The sequence below is a fragment of the Parasteatoda tepidariorum genome, chromosome 6 (assembly GCF_982258835.1).
Source record: "Parasteatoda tepidariorum strain Cologne lab strain chromosome 6, Ptep-v5.0, whole genome shotgun sequence".
NCBI classification, from domain to species: Eukaryota; Metazoa; Arthropoda; class Arachnida; order Araneae; family Theridiidae; genus Parasteatoda; species Parasteatoda tepidariorum.
In genome coordinates this window covers 90,346,462-90,372,276 of record NC_141760.1, presented here as the reverse complement: position 1 = coordinate 90,372,276, position 25,815 = coordinate 90,346,462, and the positions used below count along the sequence as shown (strand labels likewise).

General features: G+C 27.6%; 1 protein-coding gene across 4 annotated transcripts in view; it reads left to right on the top strand.

Moving 5' to 3' along the window:
* LOC107443662 (metabotropic glutamate receptor 2) overlaps positions 1-25,815 on the top strand; it is a 74,496-nt gene that overhangs the window by 16,799 nt on the left and 31,882 nt on the right. The window contains exon 2 of one of the 4 annotated variants that reach the window (XM_043041098.3): positions 11,145-11,221. The exons of the other annotated variants lie outside the window; for them this stretch is intronic. The gene's annotated coding sequence lies outside the window, so the exon portion shown is untranslated. The remainder of the gene's footprint in view (positions 1-11,144; positions 11,222-25,815) is intronic. 4 annotated transcript variants of the gene reach the window in all.

Sequence of the window (25,815 nt, the reverse complement as noted above, 5' to 3'; positions counted from 1 at the left end):
GTGCGACGACAAAATATTCGAAATAAAAACATATATTTTACATCGTGCATTCAACTATACTGTAGTAGTTGAGACATTGGATCTAATATATCTAAAACAATTCTCATCGGATTGAAGGGCAGGTTTTTTGAAGGACAGAAATGTCTGATATTTCAAGTTTCACGCATGATTCATGCTTTGGATGTTATTGTCTGCATTATTTTTCATGTTCGAACATTTCTAAAACAATGAAGTAATAAATTATAAAAAGTAAAAATCTCCAAACGAGAAAAATTCATCAAATGGTGTAGGCTTTTGAAAAATTAATGTGAAAGTCATTTTCTTGTCTTCACAATTGTATTTGTAAAAGTGTGGAAACTATAACTATGTTTTATAAATTAGTAGCATTGTCGATGAAATAGGCATTAATAATGAATTCTTTTTTGAGAAAAAAGTTCTTAAACAGTATTATTTAGTATTAGTCTTAAACATTATTATCTACAGTTATATAACAATGAGCATGTATGTTTGCATGCTCATTTGCTCATGCTTGAGCATGTATGTTGATGCTTGAGCATGTAAAAAAGTAATGATTTTTTTTATTTCAAAGCGGGGCTAAGTTGCAATTCTCTCCCCTAAACGGTTACAGAACCACCTGCTGGTAAACAGTTGAACTACTACTTAGACAAATGAATTTGTCGTTTTTTTCATTTTTTATTAGTATTTTTAATTAAATTTATGAAGTCCTTGGCAATCATTTGGTCATTTGTCCAATGAAAAGTTAAGAAGTTTATTCTTTAAGTAGCTTTGTGTTAATGCAAACAAAAGTACATTTTGTAAAGAAAATTGCAATTAATTTTAATTTCTCACCATTTTCCCTTGTTTTCAAATTTCTTTTAATGTTGAATAAAATATGAATTTATATGAGCAACTTCCATCATTGATCTTTATAAGCGAATAAAACATAAAAATACGGGGGGAAATTTGTATTGTAAAATTTTACTTTTTTCAAATTGTTTTTACAGTAGAATTTATCATATGACAAATTCAAATAAACCGATAAACAGAGGAGCAAATGAAACTATGACAAACACTTTTTTACGAATGATGGAACCAAAATATAAGTTAAAAAAAAGTGTGTTACCACTTAAATGTACAATGCGCAAAATGAAAAACAGATCACCCAGAATAACTTTTTATCTAATGATCGTATTTTCACTTTTTAGGACTCAATCCTAATGGTTCGAAGGGGGTGACCTCAAAGTGGGGATGCTAATTAATTAGCGCAGACAATATTTTAAGTTACAAAATCAGACACAAAAACTTACTTTCTCTGGATAAATGTACCTCTTTTTCGACGGATTTGGATTTCTGATCCCAAAAGTATAGGGGGTAGCCGAAAAGTAATAAAGTCGTATTTTAAAAATTCGATTTCGCTGGAACTATTCTATTGATTTCATTCAAATATTGTATATTGCTTTATGATATTATATTTTTTGAAATGATAAAAAAATTGTGTGCTTTACAAATTAATTGTTTTTCTATTATTATTAATAACAAAATTAAAAATAATAAATATTTATTAAAAGTTATTTTTTTCATGAAATTATGTTTGAATAAATAAATTTTATAATTGTGTTCAAAAATTTTTCAATTTGCTCGAAAATTTCTCAAGATGTAGCGAAATACGCAAAAAGTAAAGCTAAGATCCTGAACTTTGAACCGCTCTCCTGATCAAACTATTGGACCATATTTCCCAGATCTAACCCCTATCATTTCGAGGTCAGAAATCCAAATTCGCCGAAAAAAAGGTATGCTTATTTAGTGAAAGTATGTTTTTGTGTCTGATTTTACAACTGAAAATATCACCAGCGCTAATTAATTAGCATATTTGAGGTTACCTCTTCGAATGATTAGGAATGAGTCCTAGAACGTGAAGATACGATCACTAGAACAAAAGTTATTAAGGTTGGTTCTTTTTTTTAATTCTGCGCACTCTACAATCTGAAAATAAACCCCACAGAAACCTATCTTTATTTAGTATTTTCCATCAACTATCAAAATTTACAGTATCAGCTAATCGTTTCCCTTTAATGTTGCTAGAGGGCACTCATGCTCATTGGGGGAGGAGAAGCTTAAAGCGTTACGATGACGTGAAAGTTTATCGTTCTTAAGTATTATCGTTCATGGATTTGACATTTCTGTAAGAAAAGAATCTTGCCAGAATCATTGGCTTTTTTTCTTAAATAAAAAAAATAAACATTAGAAAAAAAATCTGGCTTTATGGCACATGTTGCATACTAAAGTATTTTAAAGAAACACATATTATTAAAAATGAACTCAAATTTATTAATTATGTAATTATTTTTGAAATCATATTGATAATTAATAAAATAAAATAGTAAAATTATGACATCTACATGTGAAAGAAAAATTTCTGACCCATTAACATGTTCTTCTGAAAATGCATGTTCAATAAAAATTGTTTTAAGGAAAAGTTATGATATTCAAAAATTAAGCCTTTTAATGTAAAAGAGAACTCATGACGTCTCTGAAATTACGTTGATAGATAAAAAATAACATGATTATTATGACATTTCCATGAAAAAATTTTTTGCCTGAACTATTAACGGAGCATATTCCATGTAAAGTTAAAGCAAAGACGTGCTTTTAAATAGAAACTATTAATTAAGTATTGAATTCTTGTTATCTCTGAAATAATGTTCACAATTGGGTGCCTGCAAGTGACTCACGCTTGGGTATCGAACCTGGCACGCTGCTGAATCGTGGCATTTGTTTATACCACGATTTAGCACCCAATCAGGTTCGACACGCTACGTGACGTCGCTTGCAGGCAGCCAATTAAAACTGATACAAAAATTGATTCAGCATGATAATAAACAAAATGTAATAGCTGCAAAGTTAACACGCCGCCTCGTTATACATAACCAGCTGATTTTTTCTTAAGTTGCAAGCACCCAATAATTAAAATAAATAAACTTATTAATATGTCTAAAATTATTTTAAAAAATTTAAATAAAATTTAATGAACTACAAGCATTTAGATTTAAACTGTTAAAAAGAATTTCCTTGAACTCTTTGTTTATTACGATGTTCGTTTTTTTGACATTTAAATGTTGTATAACTCATAAATATCATTTTAAGAAAAGTTTTTAGCTTAATCTCCAATTTCGAACAACATCTTTATCGAAAGTTTCGATAAGCGCTTTAACATTGTGTTAAGTCGTCATACCATGTTACACAGGGTTTTAATAAAATAAAAATGACTGTTATTTAGATACAGATGTTTTTGTTAGTTAATATTCCATCTTGTTTTTAAAAAAAATATTAAGCTTTGTCAAATGAAAAAATATTATAATTAACGAAAAATACATTTTTTAACACTAACTAATTTAACTTCCGATCACAAATTCATTTTGCCCAAGTCTTCCTTGTTAAAAAACGCCTGCTTAACTACTAATTCAATAATTTAGATTCAATAAATTTATTTTTTCTGTAAAATTTCACGCAATTTAGTGAAAGACAGCTTTAAAAAATATGTATGATCTTTTTCATTGAAAAAAAAATATATGAAAATGGAGAAAATGATCAAATTCTTCATCCGAACGATTTTGTTTTATTCGCGGAAAATAATTTCCACTTGATCTAGTTGATGTTTTGAATTGAAATTAACGCCTCTCCTGAAATTTGTCGTAATTGTTTGAGAGTTGTGGCTGAATGTTTGTGCAAATGGATGCAAGAATGGTCTAGGTTTAATGTTAGGAAAGTTTTTCTAATTGTAATTTTAAGCTGTTATATTATATATTTACTTTTAAATTTCTCTTGTATTTTATTAATGAAAACTACCTATCACTAAATATAAATACCTATAACCAAATATATACGAATTCAGGTAAATACAGGTATAAACCAGTGTACCAGGGATATATGAATTATAAATATTTTCTGATTACATATCATTCCTAAGCAATCTTAAAGCATATTATAATTCTCTCAACTAAAGTGATGTCATATTGATTTCAACTGCAAAGACATTTAATAATAATAATCAAATAGTTAGATTATCTTAATCAAGTTCTTTTAATCATTGTTTCAATTTGGTGATAATTTAATCATTGTGTGTTCAACGTTTAATTAGGGTAATTTACAATTATTCATTTATTATTTTTATTCAACAGATTGAAAAATAATTGTAGCCAAGTGTGGCAGATAAATATTATTATACTTTAACAATTCAAGCAATCTTTTGTTAATTTTTATACCCAAAGAGTTTTAAACAACTAATATTCTTTCATAGTCATAAATATTATTATATTTCAACATGTATCACATAAATATTATTATATTTTAACATTTTAAGCCATGTTTTGTTAATTTTTAAAGAGTTTTAAGTTAATAATATTCATTTATGGTCACTTAATTTTTTATTCTAAATGCTAAAAGCAAATTATAATGAATCACCGGAGTCTTAACAAATCTTTTTAAATATACATTATTTCAGTTTCTGAAAAAGTAAAATACATGCTGGTAGTTTCGTAATATTTAGGTGTTTTCCAAACTCTGCGAGTTATTATGCAATGATATTTTTAAAATTCTTAGAAAGGCGCAATAATTCCATGTGAGCAGCATGCAGTACATCCGGTAAAAATAAAACAGGGAGGTTTAGTTTTAATTTCTCAAGAAAAAAAAAAGAAGAAAAGAAAGAAAAAAATGTTTTGTGGTTTTCTTCGGAATGGAGTTTTTGCATTCTTAGTTGAGAATCTTTAGTAGCCAGCAATTAGGATAATTAACTATCAGCTAGAATACTTTTAGTTTATTCCAATCAAGTAGATATCTGAATTCAAATATTTTTATGTGTTTTTCTATCACTTGGTGTTAATTGTTCAAATTATAAAACTCATCTCGTAAGCAAAACAGCATAGCTAACTGTTTTGTTACTTTCAAACGTTTCTCTTAAAACAAAAAAAAATTTAATATCAATACCAAATATCACTAATAAACTTTTTAACCTACTGATTTTCTCAAACGTTTTTTTAATTGAATAAATTTGTTATTCTTATCAAACATTCCAATACCCTAATAATAGTAAAAAAAATATTTTTATAAATACTCTTACGCCTAACGAACGTATATGTGAATCACTATACATTCGAATGCATATTGTATTTCTCATGACACTTTAGTAGGATAACTAGCACTACTGAAGAATAGCAATACTTAAGATTATATTTAAGATTATTTAATGCATTTCCAGTTTTTTTTTTCAAGCAACTGGGTTTTTCTTTGTCTAACAAAATCCATTTAAAGATTTGAACTATTATAAAAAATGGAAAAAACAAATTAACTAGAATAAATTCAGTATCTCATGTATTGAAGATATCCGTATTTATTGTTTGTTTTTTCATGTTGTATTATTTCTCATTTTCTGGAAAATGATCAGCAATCATGTTTAACGCGAAAAAATACTCATTTAATGTATAAAAATAAGTGGTTTAATTTATATATTGATACAAAAACCAGTTTTTTTCCATTTCTCAATTTATGCATTAATAAATTTTCATATTTACTCGCATATGTTTACAATTATTATTTTGAAAAATGTTTTAGAAAAAATACCTTTTTTTTTCATTTGGGTAAGAAAACATTCCCAATTTAACAAACTATGTAAATTATTTATATTGAAATTATCGCGATATATTTTAGAATATCACTATTTTCTGACGATATATTTCAATATCACAGAGCACATCTAAAAAAACAGTTCACAATCATTTTATTGCTAAAAATTTTTGAGAAAAATCTGTGGAAAATTTTCAAGATCTCCTTCCCCTAATCTAATTAAAAAATGCTTTTATTTTCATTCTTTTCTGCTATAAGGATAAAGAATGATTCTCTATCATAAAAAAAATTGTTAAATACAAAATTAAGAAAAAGCAAATTAAATGTTTAATCTAAAATCTAAGATAAAATGGCGAGGAAATAAACCTTTTAACGCCATTTCCTTTCAATTACAGTTCCCCTTTCAATTTAAATGAATGTCCATTCTTTATTTACATAAAAATGTTTCTCAAAATGTATTTCTCGGTATATTTTATGGTTTTACAATTTTTTTGTAATGCTTTTTTATACTTTTAACATTAACATAAGTAGACTTGTGTATACTTTTAATTGTTTAATTTACAAAAAAGAGAAAAAAACATTATTCAGTTCTTAGATGTTAACGTATGGTATCTCGTATTAAGTCTAAAACGATTCCGATTATTTTGTCATACATAAATCACTGTATAGCGTCATCGTTTATAAATTGTTAAAATCTCAAAATAAAAAGCATGAAGTCATTCTTAAAACTGCTTAGTTAGATCATTGTCATAATATACAGGAAAATGACTTGTGTTTAAAAAGTAAGTGCTGTGATTGGTTACCGATGCAGGGGCGACGAAAATTGTGACACGCGTTGCAAATATGCGGAGGTGGCAGGCAATAGCTACAGGAAAATCACTACTTGGCTTAACGCCTTCAAAACTTTAATTTATTTATATCATTCTTTAAGAAAATAATCCCACTGTCACTTTTTAAAACAAAAGCTACATGTTTTTTTTTTCTGGGAGAAATTGGTAGAGTATAACGAAGAAAGGTTACAAATTTGTAATGGTTAAATTTGTAAGGTATCAAGTAGATATATGCCGACGGTGAATTGGATAATTTGGCCTAGTGACGAAAATGAAGGTGATCTTCATTTGCATGGTGCCACCGAAATTTCGATTTGCATCAAAATTATCATTTTGGAATGCGCTAGATCAGTGTTTCCCAAAGTGTGGTACGCGTACCCCCAGGTGTACAGAAACAGTTTAGCGGGGGTACGCGATTTTATGCAAAATATCTTGCAACAAGCGAAAACTTCAAAAAATTTTATTTAAAAGCAAAGCTAACCATGAAAATGTACGATTACGTATTTTTCTATTGGCTATTTTTTGAAGAGTAAATAGTTAATAATTAGTGGTGTCAACAGCCAGTTGCGATTTTTTACTTTTCTGCTATTTTTTATAACAAAAAATACATAATTTTTTTTTATTAGTGGTACACAGCGTTACGAAAAATTTTGGAAGTGTAAAGTCATAAGTTTGGGAAAGACTGCTCTAGACTAATTTGGAAAATCTCCATTATTTACTAATCAGCCTTTGACACTACAGTGAACATACATACTTTTTCTAATTAGAAAATAGATCATTTTTGCTCAATTAGCCTCTCATATTTCAAGCAGTTTGCAATAAGCCCAAACTAGTAAAGGCCTTATCAAAATTTTGTTAAATAAGTCTAAGCAAATTAAGTCTGATTGAGTAGTTTTTCCCACATTTCCTATTTAGCCTATAAGCATATAAAAAGGATGTTTATACTAAGCCTTAAAAATATCAAGAACGTTAAAGATACTGAAATTTTCTATTGCTAGTAAATATTCCAATTAGGCTGGTGCGAGCCGTAGTGGCTCAAGGGATAGAGCTTTCGCCTCTCGATGAGGTAAACCTAGTTCAAATTCCAGCAATGGCTAGTCGATACGAATTCCGCACCCAGCTCGCACCGACCACAGTGCTGACGTAAAATAACCTCAGTGGTAGTCTGATCACGGGTTAGAGTCGCCTTAGTTGTTGGGCTAACAGTTAAAGGTTTTCATAGTTTTTCTTTTCAAATAACGCAAACGTGGGGAAGTTTCATTTAAAAGTCCACCACGAGGGCAAATTTCTCTCAATACTTTATCCAGGAGTTTCCTTGTCTTCTGGATTGGGTTCGAAATTACACGACTATTGAATATTGTTAGTCATAAATTCAAAATTCGGTCGGCTGCTCAACGACGTTTATAAAAATAAAATTAGCCTGGTGCTGTGCAAAAAGTCGGATTTTTGAACTAGATCAAGGCATCTTATTTAAGAATATATGAGGATTCTCTGCAATATATCCCCTGCAAAGAAAATATTTTTCGCGCTTATGTTTGAAGATGTTTTTTTCTATCATAACTTTTTATACATTCAAGATTTTGTTCCTAAAATTATAGAAGTAAAATTTTAAATTTTAATCGCGATATGAAATGAAACAGAAACAAAAAAATATATTTACAATTAGCTCAAAAAAGTATTCGATGCTAATGTACTCACACAACTCAAATGAAATAAAAGGCGAATGTAAGTGAACAGGATGCTTCCATTGGTTGAAATGAAAGAGTAAAGATATCGAAGAAAAATAATATAAGCTTGCATAGACACTTGATGGTCTCAAACCCTATTCGAATCCGCGGAAAGTGATTTTAATATGATTACTATCAATTTCTTTTATCTTGTCCAACCAGAGATAAATATTTTTAATTTCAATTAATAAATTATTTCAATTTAAACGTTTAGTAAGATGCTGTCAAAATATTCATTTTTAAGATTAGTTTTTAAATTATTTATTTACAAAAGAAACTAGAAATAAAATTTTTTTAAAAAATATAAGTTTAGAAAAACAAAATAGTTGAAAAAAAAATTTGTTTTATTTTTTATGGAAATTATTGAAAGAGGTAAAATTATAGAAATGTACACGGAATTATCTATAGTATTTATTACATATGTATGCAAATGTAGTATGGAATTAGTTATTGATTATAAATTACGCAGAACAGTGCATAGTTGCTCTAATTTTTTGGCGTTGAGGTAAACTGAAAAAAATTTCACATTGCATAATTTAATTTTTTTTTACTTTTGCACTGTTATAGTTTTATTTATTTATTTATTAATTTTTTGTTAGTTTATTTACTGACAACACATATTTTCAAGCGCATTAGAATCAATTTATTACTTTATTGCAAAAACATTTAATTTAAAAAACAATGACATTTTTAGTAATATATTCGCATTAATTTTTTCAAAATTTTTTTATTTTGTCGAATTTATATAATTTTTTGCATGATAACGAGTTCTGTATTCACAAATGTATTTAATTTAGCTCATTACCAAAAAAGGTGGCAACAGTAGGCACCAAATTTTTTTCCAGTGTATCTTAAAAATTTTCCATTTAAAAAATATGAGGAATGAAGTATCATTGTTTGTGAATATTGTTATTTTTCTAAAATAATCAAATGTCAGGGAAATAATATTATTCGAAATGTCACTAAAAATAATTACTTAAAATGTATGTGGCGTTTATCCTCCATTCAGGGAAAAAAATATTAGGAATAAAGAATCATAGTTTATGAATATTGTAAATTTGCTAAAATAATCAAATGTCAGGGAAATAATATTTTTCGAAATGTCACTAAAAATAATTACCTAAAATGTATGTGGCGTTTATCCTCCATTCAGAGAAAAAAATATTAGGAATGAAGAATCATAGTTTGTGAATATTGTAAATTTGCTAAAATAACAAATGTCAGGGAAATAATATTATTCGAAATGTCACTAAAAATAATTTCCTAAAATGTATGTGGCGTTTATCCTCCATTCAGAGAAAAAAAAATATGAGAAATGAAGAATCATAGTTTGTGAATATTGTTAATTTGGTAAAATAATCGAATGCAGGGAAATAATATTATTCGAAATGTCACCAAAAATAATTTCTTAAAATGCATGTGGCATTTATTTGCATGATGACGTAAATAAATGAATAAGTAAAAACGGTGAAATTACGCACATGATTGTGGGTTCCATCACATAAAGATAAAAAAAATAATTTTTAAAAATGTTTAGTCATTTTGAAAGCCGCTTACATCATTATTTTGCTTTTAAGAAATGAATCCAAGCGTGAATAAAGATGTCTTCTGTTTTCTTTAACCACAAGATAGGTGTTGTGTGAAGGTTAACTTCAAAACAACTCAAAATAATGACGTTGACAGAGACAAACAAAAGGGAAGAATTACGACTTGTCATATAAAACAAAACATTGAATTAATTTTAAACATAAAAAAGCTTTAAATGTTTTCATTTGGTTTCCTATAGACCAGTTGTTGCCAAGAGCCAGTACACATACTACTAATATACTACTAATAGTACTTTGGAGATATACATAAAAAAAATTGTTTTGATTCAGATATATATAAAACTGTTACTGTTTAACTCAATATTATGCAAATGGACCTCTTAGTTTAATGATGAATTAATTTAACCAATGAATTATTCAGATATTTTATAATCTTATGTAGCAAATAATGTTCTTGTAGTTTTTTTACGGTCTATTTAATACCCATACCAATCCTATTTCATACTTAATTCGTTTTTACAATTATGGAAAGTTTTTATATTAAATTAATAGAAGATCGTGAAGCTCGGTGGCCGTGTGGTAGCGATCTCGTACCACGGGTCCTGGGTTCGATCCTCGGACCAAACAAGGTTGAATCAGCCTTTCATCCCTTCAGTAAGTAGATAAAATGAGTACCAATCATGCTTGGGTATAGGTTTGGGATTCCGTTTCGGTTGACCACCCAACCGGAACATCTGCTCCTGCAACCCGGTGCCCAAAATAAGAAAGAAACTGAGATGGGCACAGTAGGCCTTGGCCCTCTATGGGCTGTAGCTCCTCTGAGTTTAGTAGTAGTTTTAGAAGATCTGTTTTGATCTACTTATTTAGATACTCCAGTACCCTATTTCACTTAGTGAAAAACTTAGTGAAACAATATGTTTATTTATGTAGTAAAATTCATTTTTTTTTTTACGAAATTCATTTTTCACTTAACATGTAATTTGATTAAGTGCTTCAACTAATATTCTAATTATACCATTAAAAAAAGTAGTGCAAAAATTGTAAAAGAAAGTGCAATATTAATTAAAATCCATCAAAAGATATCCAACAAAATCCTCAAAACCTAACCCCACTTAAAAATTTATGTAAGGTGCACAGTTTTTAAATTCACCTTTGAACTTCAGTCCTTAACTTTAATTATGATAAATATACTAAGTTTTTATGATAAATAGGAATTGACTTTATCCATCAGAACAAGGCCTCGTGACTCTTTGATCGGTTCCTGATTTTTTTGAAAAAGTTATGAACTTAAATTTAATAAAAAAAATATTTATCAATTAATTGTTTTTCATTCTTTCATTAACATTTTTTTTTTAATTTTGAAGTGTAAATGTTATTAGTACTAAATATTTGATGAGTCAACTTTATTCCTAAAAACGCAGCTGTGGTCAGAAGGGAGAAAAGGACATTAGCTCGAGACATCTAGCCTAAGGACATCTAGAGTAATCGAGGAACTAAGGTAAATTTAAATCTCGAAAAACATTAAAAGATATAAATTTGACATCTAGCCTAAGGAAGCACCTAATTGACGACTAAGGTAAATTTAAATCTCGAAAAACATTAAGAGATATAAATTTGACATCTAGCCTAAGGAAGCACCTAATTGACGACTATGGTAAATTTAAATCTCGAAAAACATTAAAAGATATAAATTTGACATCTAGCCTAAGGAAGCACCTAATCGACGACTATGGTAAATTTAAATCTCGAAAAACATTAAAAGATATAAATTTGACATCTAGCCTAAGAAAGCACCTAATTGACGACTAAGGTAAATTTAAATCTCGAAAAACATTAAAAGATATAAATTTGACATCTAGCCTAAGGAAGCACCTAATTGACGACTAAGGTAAATTTAAATCTCGAAAAACATTAAGAGATATAAATTTGACATCTAGCCTAAGGAAGCACCTAATTGACGACTAAGGTAAATTTAAATCTCGAAAAACATTAAAAGATATAAATTTGACATCTAGCCTAAGGAAGCACCTAATCGACGACTATGGTAAATTTAAATCTCGAAAAACATTAAGAGATATAAATTTGACATCTAGTCTAAGAAAGCCCCTAATTGACGACTAAGGTAAATTTAAATCTCGAAAAACATTAAGAGATATAAATTTGACAATCTTTATTTAGAAAATTGTAAATTTGACTTGTTTTTTTTTTCAGCATGCAAAGATGTAAACAAAAATAATTTCAAATTTACGAGTAAAGGTTTTTTTGTTTCGCAGTAAATTAATAAAATAGTTGATTTTAATTCAATTGCTACATTTTGATTCATAAAATAATTTCTCGGCAATAGATTACAACAATTGGCTTGTAAGAAATTTTTTTAATCCTTCCATTTTCCAATAATTAAAGAAAAAGGCACTTTACTTACTAACTTTAATAGGCTTTTTACTTACTAACTCACATCAAAGCCATTTATTCACTAAAACTGTAAGCCTATTACTATAATTTTTTTTATCTGAAATTGAACTTTTTAACATGCTTCAACAGGTTCTGATGCGAAGAAAATATTTTATGATTTATTTAATAAGATTTTCTAACGAATTTAGTTATTAGATTTTAAGCCATTAAAATAAAGCTCAGAAATATTTGAGAAAAAGATCGGTAATAATTGTTTTTCAACCGAATTAGCATTAAAAAATTTTTTAAATGATAGTTTATATTTTTAGTAATTTATATCTTTCAGTAAGTGTTTTTATAATTTATATAAATAAATTTTTATTCTTTATTGTGATGCCCTTCTTTACCGGGGCATCTTACTAAGGAATTTGCCCTAGTAATCCATATACCTCAGTACGCCACTGTGAAATCGACTTTTAATGAAAATGGCTTTATTTGGCTATGTGTAACCGACCTAATTAACTTAAAGATTCAGCTATTCCGATTTCCTTTTTATTATTCATTCTCAAGATCATTTACGAACACAAAAAATTGATTTCGTATCCTTTTATAGAACGCAAACATCACTTAAAATACGAACGCTTTTAAACTCTTTTAAGAGTTCTATTTCACACGGTCGGGAAAAAACATGATAACCGAATGAAAAAAACAACCAAATTAAATAAAAAGGAACAGCTGCTATTAAATGTCATATGAGAAAATCTCGAAGATTGTTCTCAACGGTCATTTTAAGTGCGGTTAAAATATTTGAAAACACACTTGTTTCGTGTATCTTGAGAGCTTCATTAAGGAGTTTCTTCTTTTCTGAGTCATTTGGAAGTTCCGGAAACAGCAAATGGGGAAATGCTTCATCGTCCTACCATTTACAGTGAAATAACCGTTGCCAGACTACGTAATTAATTTATAGGAAATTTTATAGCAAGCCTTCCGTTATGATAGAAGAAATCCGAATAATAGAAAAGAACATTATTGTAAGAGGCCGTTGAATAAGAAAGATATTTTTTTTAAAAGAAATAAGTTGTAAAATTAAAACTTTCTTTTTATAGTTTAAAAAAAAATTTTTTTAAATTGAATTTTATTTTCAATTGCTCAGCTCAATCTATGCTATGCCGTAGTTGGTTGTCTACCATTTGAAGCGAAATAACCGTTGCCAGACTACGTAATTAATTTATAGGAAATTTTATAGCTGGCATCCGTTATAATAGAAGAAATCCGAATAGATAAGAATATCATTGTAAGAGGTCGTTGAATAAGAAAGATAATTTTTTTAACAAAATAAGCTGTTTAACTTAAACTTTCTTTTCATAGTTTAAAAATAAAATTATTTTTAAATTGAATTATGTTTTCAATTGTTCAGCTACAAATCTATGCTATGCCGTAGTTTGTTGTCTACCATTTGAAGCGAAATAACCGTTGCCAGACTACGTAATTAATTTATAGGAAATTTTATAGCTGGCATCCGTTATGATAGAAGAAATCCGAATAGATAAGAATATTATTGTAAGAGGTCGTTGAATAAGAAAGATATTTTTTTAACTAAATAAGCTGTTAAGCTAAAACTATCCTTCGATAGTTTAAAAATAAAATTAATTTTAAATTGAGTTATATTTTCAATTGTTTAACAATAAATCAATGCGATGCCGTAATTAAACGTTAGTACTTATATTTCCTATTGGGCGAATTTCTGACCAATCCCTGTTCAATGAAATTATTTTTTAAAAAAAATGCTATTAATATCTTTTCGAATTTATTATGATTTCTTTAAGGAGGTGAAATATGTGTCTTTACAACAAAACAAAAAATAACTCTAGAATACTAAGCCAATGTCAAATAATTAGCTGTTATAGTTGAGGGATACAACCTACAGTAGAAAGCAACAGCATCGAGACAATATGTTTTTCTGCTCGAACTTTTTCTACAAGCATAAGTTTTGAAACGATATGTTTTTTTGTTCGAACTTTTTCTGTAAGCATAAATTAATTAATGATGTAAATTAGTAATTTGTAGCTTAAGTCATCCTACATGGGGAGAACTTAATAATAGATTTGAGAAGTTTTAACTTAACAAACACGAAACGAGAATTTGAAAAGCTAAAAGCGAATGTTTTTAGATGATTCAGTTTTTACTTTTATCGAAATTAATCATCTTAAAATCAGAAAATGAAGCAAAATTTTATTATTTCGCTGCATATCCTTTTGCTTCGATAACTGCGGTACTCCGTCTTTGTATAGAATCAACAAGACCTTAAAAATACGACTTTTTTAAAAATTTACATTCCTTAAAATGATGCGAAAGATTGAATAACTTACAATTAAAAATATTTTCGACTATTGTTAAATAAAATAATAAATATTTCTTTAAATTTCTTTTTCGGATGGAATTATCTTTGGATAAACGAAATCTATAATTGCGTGCAAAATTTTTCAATTCACTTAAAAAGTTCTGGAGATATTGCGAAATACGCAAAAAGAAAAATTAAAATTAAGGGGTTCAAACTTTGAATCGCTCTCCTGACCAAACTATCGGAACTATATGTCCCAGATTGCAGCTACCCCCTTCATTTTCAGAGTAAGAAATCAAAACATATTTTATTGCGAGAAAATACGTTTTTGGGTCTGATTTTGCAACATTAGTTGAAAAGTTATTTAGGAAGATCCATTTTTTTCCCTCCTTTTTTGCGCACTGTATTTTTGTTTACCGTTGCCATTGGCTCAGAATTTGTGTTTACGGATGACAGCGCGCGTCCTCACCGAGCAAACATCGTAAACCAATGCCTTCAATCTGAGGATAACACCCGTATGGAATGGCCTGCATTCTCACCAGACCTGAATCCGATAGAGCATGCTTGGCCGACAAGTTGCGGCTCACCCTTCAAACGCCTCCTGCTTGTGTACAGGAACTTCGATGAGCATCGCTTGCTGAGTGAAGTATCTTCCCCAAGATCAGCTCAATAATTTAGTACTCAGCATGCAATGCATACATGTATTAACTATGAGACATACAATATATTGACTATCATACCAACTATGTAATAGAAAGTTTTTGTGAATGAGATAGTTTTTATAAATAATTCCTATAGTAGCAAAAATCGCAGTCTCTGTAAATAGTATCATACCTACACCATATTTTTTGTTCTTTATCTTTTATTTAATAAGTGGGTTTTATGAACATTTGTTTTGTTTCTGAACCTTTATTTGCGCAGATAGCATAATCCTTAATTTATAGTCATAAGTGCATCTTGATAATTTATTTTACTTGAATCAATTTTTAACGAATTCAATGAAGGAAGATTTAATTTATTCAATTTCATTTTTTATTTATTTATTTGTAAGTATTCCTTATTTTGTTCTAATATTCTTTTTTTTTATTATCGCTCATTTGCTGTTTATTTTCATTCAGATCAATTTAATAAATAAATCCATTTATTAATTCTATCAAAAGTTTTTTGAAAAAAATTGATATTGAGTATATTTTTTGTAATTATAGAAACTGGAGTAAGAGGAAATTTCGATTGTGCGTCAATTAACTTTTACAGACGAATGAATGACTTTTGAAAGCAATAATCAAAGACGAATTTTAGTTATTACTTCTGGTATCGAAATTTTTACGAAAGAGAAAATCGTGGATAGGAAGGAAGTACTTTAACGTGCTTCATTCGTAATTGTTTAATTTCCTGTTGTAATGTTCCACCCTTACGGCACAGAGGATGTGTACAGTCATACAACTTTTTCTTTTTCTTTTTATCTTACATTATTATTTCTCACAGAAATTCTTTTAAGTAAACGAATATATACACATACATACATTTTTTTCTTCACTCCGAATTGGAGCATAACTTTCTATTATATATATATATATATATATATATAATAAAAAAAATTAGAATACTTCGCTTTAAAATATCGTTAGCTGTTAATTATTGTTCTTCTCTCATCTTAATTATATTTCATTTAATCTAAATTCCTTGTTTCGGATTTAAAGATTCTGGTTACGTTGGCAAAAAAAAAAGAAAAAAGTTAAGCTTATATAATCAAAGAAAAAATATGTTTGTGCCCGATTTCTTAACTTAAAATCTCGTCTGCAATAACGACCTCACGAAACAAACGATAGTTTTCTAAATAAAAATAAACCTTAAAAAACATACAAATTTTAAAATCTATAAGATCCACAAATTTTAGTAGATTCCAATTACTTATTGTTGGAGATGTAGTTGGAAGCAGTTTTTTGTAATAATTACCCTCAATATATATTTGTAGTGGCCTTGATAAAATAGAAGCAAAGAAAAAATTTTAGGGATCAAAAAACAAGCTGAATAAATAAAGGTAAACTCTTCTCGAAATCTAACGAATCATAACCAAAGTAACAAAAATAAAATCGACTAGTAAAAATAATGCTGAAAGTAATTTCTTACAACCGCTCTTCAATTCATTATAATTGAGCTCAATAATAATTCGACAAATTTTGATAACGATTTAATTTCCTTTTTTTTTTTTTTTACTTGGATATTAGTTAGTGACTTGTAATGCGCACTTATTTAAGTTTTGAATTTTCTGCTTTATTTTTGACAGATATTTGACTTCAGGGAGTTGATCTTAGAACGCCCTGGGCAAAAATCTTGCAAATCAACAGATTTTCACTAGTTTTCGATAAAGTTTTCTCAAAACTGATTTTCAATCAAATGATTCACTATATTGTTAACTATTCCTCGGATTTTCTTAATAAATTAACAATATACATCGCAGTTAAAAATTATATTTGTATCATGATATTATATTATGTTACTTGTAATAATTATAATCTTTGACTCATTGTTTGTTAGCAGGAAAACATCGTTAGCGACAATATAATATATGTATTATATACCTAATATCGAATATGTGATAAAATTATATCGTACTTTCGAATTTTTAAAATTGTTACATGGCTTTCTCAATTCTCTTTCAAGACCTGGTTATCTCAATGTACAATAAATGTGCCTTTTAAAATAATGCTATTGCAATTTTTGCAAAATATCAGTTGTTCACAACATTTCGCTGAGGAGCATTTATCGAGGAGCTCGCGAGGATTATTAATTTTTTCGATTTTGTTGAATTACGCAGTTAAAGACTTTGCTTCCATTTTTTAAGTCATTTAGTATTAGGCGGAAGTGTTAATTATATTTTATTAATTATATTTTAAATTAATTTATATCATTATATTTTATTATAATTTTTTTATTTATTTCCTTAACTTAATTATTATCAATTTTTAGAAAAAATATATTGATCAGTTTCAGTTTCGCCATCTAGTGAGCTCATATAAATTAAAACCTTAGGAATTATATGCGGACTAAAATATCTTTCGTGCTGCCATCTACTAAATAGAAAAAAGGACTATTGAAATGTTATCTTAACATTTATTATTTTGAATTGTAAAACACAATTACTTTTTTGACAAATAACCCGTTTGCAGCTTTAATGCTAAAATAATTTCAATGTAAAAAACAATTAAGCATCAATATCAAGTGTAACATTATATTTATTTATGAAAAGAGTATGGATATTAAGTGGACTTTAATAAATAATGAATCAAAGTTATTAGCATTTAGGCAATATAAATTGAACTATTTTTAACGCAAAAAGTATTAAAAAAATTGTTAGTACTAGTACTGAAATGAAACTTTTCTAGTACTAGTTAGTACTAGTACTGAAACTTCAATAACTTTTTTATAAGATTAAGACTCAGAACGTTTCAAAAGTCATAACCGTTTGAAAATAGAAATATTCTTCTCTAAATTAAAAGTGATTTTTAAACAATGTTATCAAATAAAAACTTTTATTATTGCAATATAATGAATATAATTCCAAGGAATTATATATAATTGTATTTCAAAAAACATATTTTCAAATAATATTTTATTTATATTCATTACTCTTGTGAATATTTATTCTTTGCGTTTTAGTGTCGCCATCTATGGCATTTTATACAAAACTTGAAAGTTTTATGTGAATTAGAGGTATGTGAAATTAAATAAATGAGAACATACATTAACGATTTTACTAGACCTTAAAATAAAATTTTCAAAAAGGCAGAAAAGTTTTTACATTTTCTCATTCTTAACTTAAATAAATCTCAGAGAAATGAAACAAAACTCACGTGATTAATACATTTACGTATTGATTGCTAATATGAATGACAACATTCTGTAAGTCTGGTCAGAACTTAAATTTATGCTATTAAAAATAAAAATAATAAAAACAAATTCAAATTTTTAATGTGCAGCTAACTAATCACGTTAAATATAATTTTGATGTTGCAACACAAATCAAAACCATATTATTTATTATATTGATTTAAATTTTTTAATATTTATTTATATTTATTTATAATATTTATTATATTTAATTTATTTATAATATTTATTATATTTAATTTATTTATAATATTTATTATATTTAATTTATTTATAATATTTATTATATTTAATTTATTTATATAACTTACATTTATTTTTTATATTTACTTATTTAAAATGTATTTATTATATTTGTTTATATTTTATAAATAAAAGCTCACTTAACAAAATTGTATTTAGATGCATGTAGAAAAGGGGAATAGTGTAGATAGTTTTATAACGCTTGCCAAAAGCTTTGTAATTATTATTCTAGCATTTTTTGCCATTAAAATATGAGCGTTTATCTTCATTTTGATTGATACATGAACTGGATGCATACTTTTTTATAATCTTCTCTCTTTTATACATAAAAAAAAATTGCTTTTGCTTACACGTGAACACGACTTAAAACTTATTATTTAATATACTCTTCTTTCTTAAAATACAGCCTTAAATAGTTAAAATAATACTAAAAATCTTCATAAAAAATTTATGTTAAAGCCTAATAAACACACCATTTCCCAACTTTTCCTGTTTTGATAGAGATTTTTCTTGAATATTTAAAATGATAGCAAATGTTACTCTTTGCTATTTCAATTTTATCTTAATAAAATTGACTTTTTGTTGATTGGTTACTACAGTATCCTAATGATTTGGTTACTACAGTACTCTTTGCTATTTCAATTTTATCTTAATAAAATTGACTTTTTGTTGATTGGTTACTACAGTATCCTAATGATTTGGTTACTACAGTATCCTAACAGTTAGCACATATATATAAAAGAACTGATTATAGCATGGTGACGTTTTTAAGTGACAGTAAAATTACACAGACTTTATTAGTGGTAGAATCGTACCCGACCTCTAAACGTTTAAGGCTGTTTTTCTAAGGCTCCACCGTACTATGAAATGCTGCTTAAAACTGCTGCATTACGTGGGAGCCCATAAAAGTTTGCAAAAACTGTGAATACGGCAGTGATTTCAATAATTTTCATCTAGGTCAGAAAATATAGCCAAATTGGCTATTTTAAAAAAAAAAGTTTAATAACCTTTAAAATATTTAAGTTATTTTGTTAATAAGTTATTTAGATTATCTGTCTGTTCTATAGCCCAGATATGTAAAATATATATATTGTTAGAAATCATAGCATTGCTTCAAGTGTAAGACACATGAACTATGGCTTTTTATTTTCCTTGCCGCCAGAGCTTCGAAAAACAGCACTAAGTTATCTCATTTAAAGTGGTCATTAAACTACGTATTACGAAATTAGATTAAAGTTTCATACAATATTGAATCGAACGAAAAATAATTAAAAATGTTGAAAATTAGACCAGTTTTTGAAAATCTATTAAATATACAATGTCATGCTTTGATAATTACTTTTCGTTTCACGTTTCCGCAAGGATATTTCATTAAATAAAAAATAGAAAAAGTATTTTTAGTAGTACTGTTTGAAAGAGTTTGAAATTTATTTTAATAGACATTTAAACCATCACTTCAACTTAGTTCATTTAATATTTAATCTGGAATTATTGTGAAAAAATAAATCCCTTATTTATCAATAGTAGGAGGAAGTTGAACATTGGATCACGTTGGATTAGGCTTAATTATTTTAATGCTATTAAATATTTTCGTTGTTTTTCTATTAACGTGTTGAACAGCCATTACTACAAATCCTATGAAAGAATTACTTATCATAATTAAAGTGTGTCATTTTTATTTTAACAAGTTGCATTTCAGTATTAATTTTTAAAGAGGGAAAAAAATACATATAAATAAATTGAATGATCCCTATGCCTCCTCATTATAATGACTTAATACATAGATAACTTAAAGATTGCTTTCTCCATTAAATAATTTTAGGAGAATAATTTCGAACGATTTAATGTTTGAAAACATAAAGCTAAAAACATACGTTTAACTATTTTACTCGCATTTTTACTTTAAATTTAACTTTAATGTAAGTGTGATAAAAAGTCCATCTTATGCTTGTGAAAGGCAAAATAAATCACCTTTAAAAAACTTTTTCCTGATTAAATATTTTTTATACTTATATTATATAACATTACTATTATTCTTGAAAATAGCATTTGCAAAATTTTATGCATTTGCATAGTTAGTTTGAAACAAATCAGCAAAGCCTAAATTTAAATTATCATAAAAGAAATTATCTTATTTTAATGGAAGTATTTATTATGAAGAGTCTGTTTTATATTTGCAAATAATAAAGTAAAACTACACTTCGCATTACCTTACAACAAATACATACTCCAGTTTAATAACATCACTATCTTGAGTGTTTTTACTTATGTTAAAAGTGATAAAGGCAAAACTTTAACCTTTTAAAATCACTAAATAAAAAAAAAATTTCGTTTTCTTAAAAATGATAAAGGGGAAACTTTAAAGATTCAAAATTACAAAATGAGAAAAAAGTATGCTTTAAAGTAGAATTTATATATATATATATATATATATATATATATATATATATATATATATATATATTTTAGCTATCGATTTTGATTTTAATCGTTTCTTTAAGCACTTTCGTATCTAAATTAGTAAAATATTTTAACTGTAATACAAGTATTTATAATAAAGATTCCATTTTTTCTTCGCAAGAGATGAACAAAAGAGCTTTGAACATTTACCTCAGTAAAATTGATTCAATTTATTAACATAAAAAGATAAGATATACATTTTTTTTAAGATAGCTACAAATAACTTAAGTCATATGCAGTTATCAGCGAAAAGAAAATTATCAGAGAAACTTGAGGCATCCAAATCTCAAATAGTTAAAAAAATTAAAATATGAAGAGGATACAAAAATAAACCCATGTAACCTGAAGTAATTTGCATATAAATGTTCTAAAATGTGCTCTTATATGAAAAATGTATTGCTGCTAGTGAAGATTTAAATGACAGTGTTTTTATCAAAAACAAAATCTCAATTTCCGTTTTCCAGAGGGAAAAAAACCATAAATAAGTTAATTTTATGATTATCTTATGAATATGTTACCATTTTTTTGTTACCTCAAATTATTCCATAAATTCAAATGTTATCATTTTCGTAATGGAGCGTGCAAGTGTTGCCAACTGCTATGTTATATTGGCCGAATTTAAAAGAAAAAAAAGAAGCTTGATACAATCGCTAACTCAACTGCCAAACGAATAACAGAAAAGTTTGGAGTAAAAAGAAGAACAAAAACAAAGAGGCAGTCATTTTTCAACACTAGAAAGAACAGATGCGATATCTATGGGTCTTTTGATTTCGAATCTTATTCCCCCGTCATTTTCGTGACAGTGGAAGTATATAATAGAGATATAAACGTGTATGAAGAAAATATGAAAAACATACATCTTTCTAGATATTTGCAGACGATAACTTAAATTCAAGGTTTTGTTCGACCATTGCAAGAATCGTGTTCGTCTGCCGTGGTTTCCAACTCGCACAAAATCGTAGAAGAATGGTTGATTATGAGTTGTATTTCTTCTGGAAAGTGACAATTACATTGTTGAGCGAATCAGAGGAAATTAAGGAAAATTTTATCCATTCACATCTAGTTTGTTTTTATTTAATAGTATATCATATTCTGTTAACTAAAAGATGCTGGCATAATGTTTTCAGACAAATATTTTTCTAGAATTTAGAAAATAAAACAAGCATCTTTACTTTTAGAAATATGCTGTTGTTACTTTTCATACAAAATAAAATAAAAAATATTGTAAAGGCGACATAATTTAAGAATTTTTAAAAAAATTTGCTTTTGTTACTTTTTATTGATCATTTTTAATACATCAGCTAAGCGTAAAATTACTGAACATTTCATCAAAGTACCGACTATTTTAAATTAAGGGAAAATTATAAGCCAACTAAATTGATAAATGACATGTATATATATACAATTTCGTCATCAAATCACATGATTATATCCGCAAACTATGAGTCTTTCTAATATTGTATTAATATAACCGAAGCAAAATATATCAATACATTATAGTATAAGAAGCACTATAATAATTTTTTTTCTTTTTTTTTATAAATTTTGTAATATTTTTTAAAAATATTATTTTTTAATAATATTTTTTTCCTTCTTCTCTTTTAAAGATATTTTTATCTTTTTTCATAGTTTCTCTAATTTATAACTTATTTTATGAGTTCTATGTAATTGCAGCTTGTGCGTAGTAAATAAGATGCATTATTTTTTTAAAATTTTCCTCATTTTATCTCTTTTCTCATATATATATATATATATATATATATATATATATATATATATATATATATATATATATATATATATATATATATATATATATATATATATATATCACCATAGGCATGCATACTTCATCATCATTAACATAAATATTCGCTGCTAAAAGAAAAAATATACGTTACATGAAAAACAGCATAAACAGTTTTTCGAGGTGGGGGGGGGGGTCGAATAACTTGATTGGTCATTGAAGTCAGCAATTCCAAATCAGCGTAACGAGAGTTATAAAAAATGGTTTTGTTTGATATCAAAGTTTTATGTTTTATTTGGCGCTATTATCTTAGCAGATAAATGTTTTTTTTTTTTTTATGTCAAAGTGAAACTATACGAAAAAAGTAAAGAAAATTATCCAACACAATAAATTCACAGTCGCTATAGAGGACATATAAGATCGAAAAATCTTTTCTTGGTAAAAATCTTTATAATCTTTTCCTGATGAAAATCTTTTTTTTTTTCATGGTAAAATATTTTATGTTAATCGTGTCAAGATATTCATTTTTTATTTAAAGCATTTATTCATGTTACTAACACTTTCTCAAAAAACATAACTCATAGAAAAAGAACGTAACTTATTCTTTGTTTAAATAAACGATTTTATAAATGACATAATTTCCGAAATCGTCAAGTCATTTATTGTTAATAGGATGTCTGCAAGTGACGTCATCTTTGGTAAATCATGGTATTTGTCGATTCAGAAGCTAATCGAGATGGAGACACACCCGTAACGCCGCTTACAGGTATTCAATTAAATCTGATTTAAATCACATAGTTAGGCACAATCACTTCATTTCTTCTTGAGTTGCAAGTATGCAATTGTATCATGCAAATCGTTTTTCGTGTAAATCACGTATTTCATGTAAATCGTTTTACATGTATATTACGACGTACTTCATTTAAATCATTTTTTCAAGTTGCATGTGTCATATTAATCGTTTTCCACTGTATCATGTAAATCGTTTTTCGTTTATATCATGTATTTCATGCAAATCGTTTTACGTGTATATTACGACACTTCATTTAAATCATTTTTTTCAAGTTACATGTGTCATGTTAATCGTTTTCCACTGTAGTTTATATCACGCATTTCATATAAATCGTTTTACGTGTATATTACGACGTACTTCATTTAAATCATTTTTTCAAGTTACATGTGTCATATTAATCGTTTTCCACTGTATCATGCAAATCATTTTTAGTTTATATCACGTATTTCATATAAATCGTTTTACGTGTATATTACGACGTACTTCATTTAAATCATTTTTTCAAGTTACATGTGTCATGTTAATCGTTTTCCACTATCGACACTTTTTTCAGAAGCAAATTATTTTATAACAATAAATGCTGAAATTTACTCAAAACGTACTCAATGTTCGAAATTTGCCCAAACTTAAAAACCAAATATTACTGCATCTTTTCGATAAAAAACCTAAATACAGCTACGCATTTACTTTTGGCAACACGACCACCCTATAGAATCTTCCAATTTTGAAATTATTTTTCAATATATTTCAAATGTTAGAGCAACACACTTCCAATTTATTCCACTCTTACAAAATCTTTCGAATGAAACGCCCCCTAAGATGGCAAACTGCTCAAGATCTAACCACCCATCTTAACGATTAAGTTGTCATCGAAGTTACAAATCATTTTTACGTTAATTAATGAAGACAGTAACTGTAACTGCATATAAATCTATTCTTCGACGCGTTTGCTATTGAAATAATGTGTCAGTGAACTTCCGTAAAGAAAAACATATTGCTGCAACTGAATTAGAACATAAATCTCTGTGAACGAAATAATATTGCGTAGCAGCCCACTAGTTTAACAACACAAACATTAATAATATAGTCATTAGCCAGAAAATATATAATTACTCTTTCTGAAAAACCTATAAATTTTGCTGTTGAGCAATGTATATTCTGGATGTCTTAAGTTATTTACAGTTATTCAAAGAGGGATCGCATTAATGAAAAAAATTGTTATGGACTTTCAATTTGATAATTTCAATGGAAGTAAATTATTGCCTGTGCAGTAAGTATCTTATAATCAACAGATCTCTGAAAAGCACAGAAATCACTGAGAAATTTTATTAAACTTTTTGAGCGTCATTATCATTTAAATTTTCTGAAACTTCAGTAAAAGACCAGTCTGAATTTCATTTTGGTGCGAGTAAGCACTTTTTAGCGAAAAGAAAATTATGCTAATTAACATCTTATTGAGGTTTCAGCAACTTCTCACGATATTATGGTATAGTTTCATCCATCCTGTACCAAAATGAACCAAACGTCTTGTGAATAAATCTTTTTTTTGACCTTGATCACACGTTACAATTATTTAACTAAAACAAAAATATGGTTTGATTTAATACCTTACACGATTAAGGTTTCAGCTACTTTTCTCAATATTATGATTAAATTTTGAATCAATTTATCGTAGAAAGATAAAACAATAAATTTTATGGCCATGAAAAGTAACATCTAGTTATCTAAAGTTGTTTGCAGTTATTTTAAAAAATATGTATATCAAAAGTTTTATCTTATTATATATCTTGTAGTCTAATTGAAAAATCTGGTACTTTGCAAACTACAATCATCATCATTTTGCAATACGAGTGTCTAATTGGAAATGCTTCGAGTCAGCCGGGCAGACCGTTCCAATTAACAGGCTTTCTAATCAATTGACAAGCTGATTTTATAATCAATGCAGCAGTTTTTAGACTTTTTGCAATGAACCCACAAAGAGCCGTGATGGCTCAGGGGATAGAGCGTTCGTCTTCCAAGGAGGTGAACAGGGTTCGAATCCCCCCAGTGGCTGGTCGATACGAATCCGCATCTGGCTTGCACCGACCACAGTGCTGACGTGATTTATCCTCAGTGGTAGACGAATCACGGGTTAGAGTCCTTTTGCCGTCAGGCTAACCTTGGGAGGTTCTCGTGGTCCTCCTCTCCATGTTGCGCAAAAGCTGGTTAGTTCCGTCAAAAAGCCCT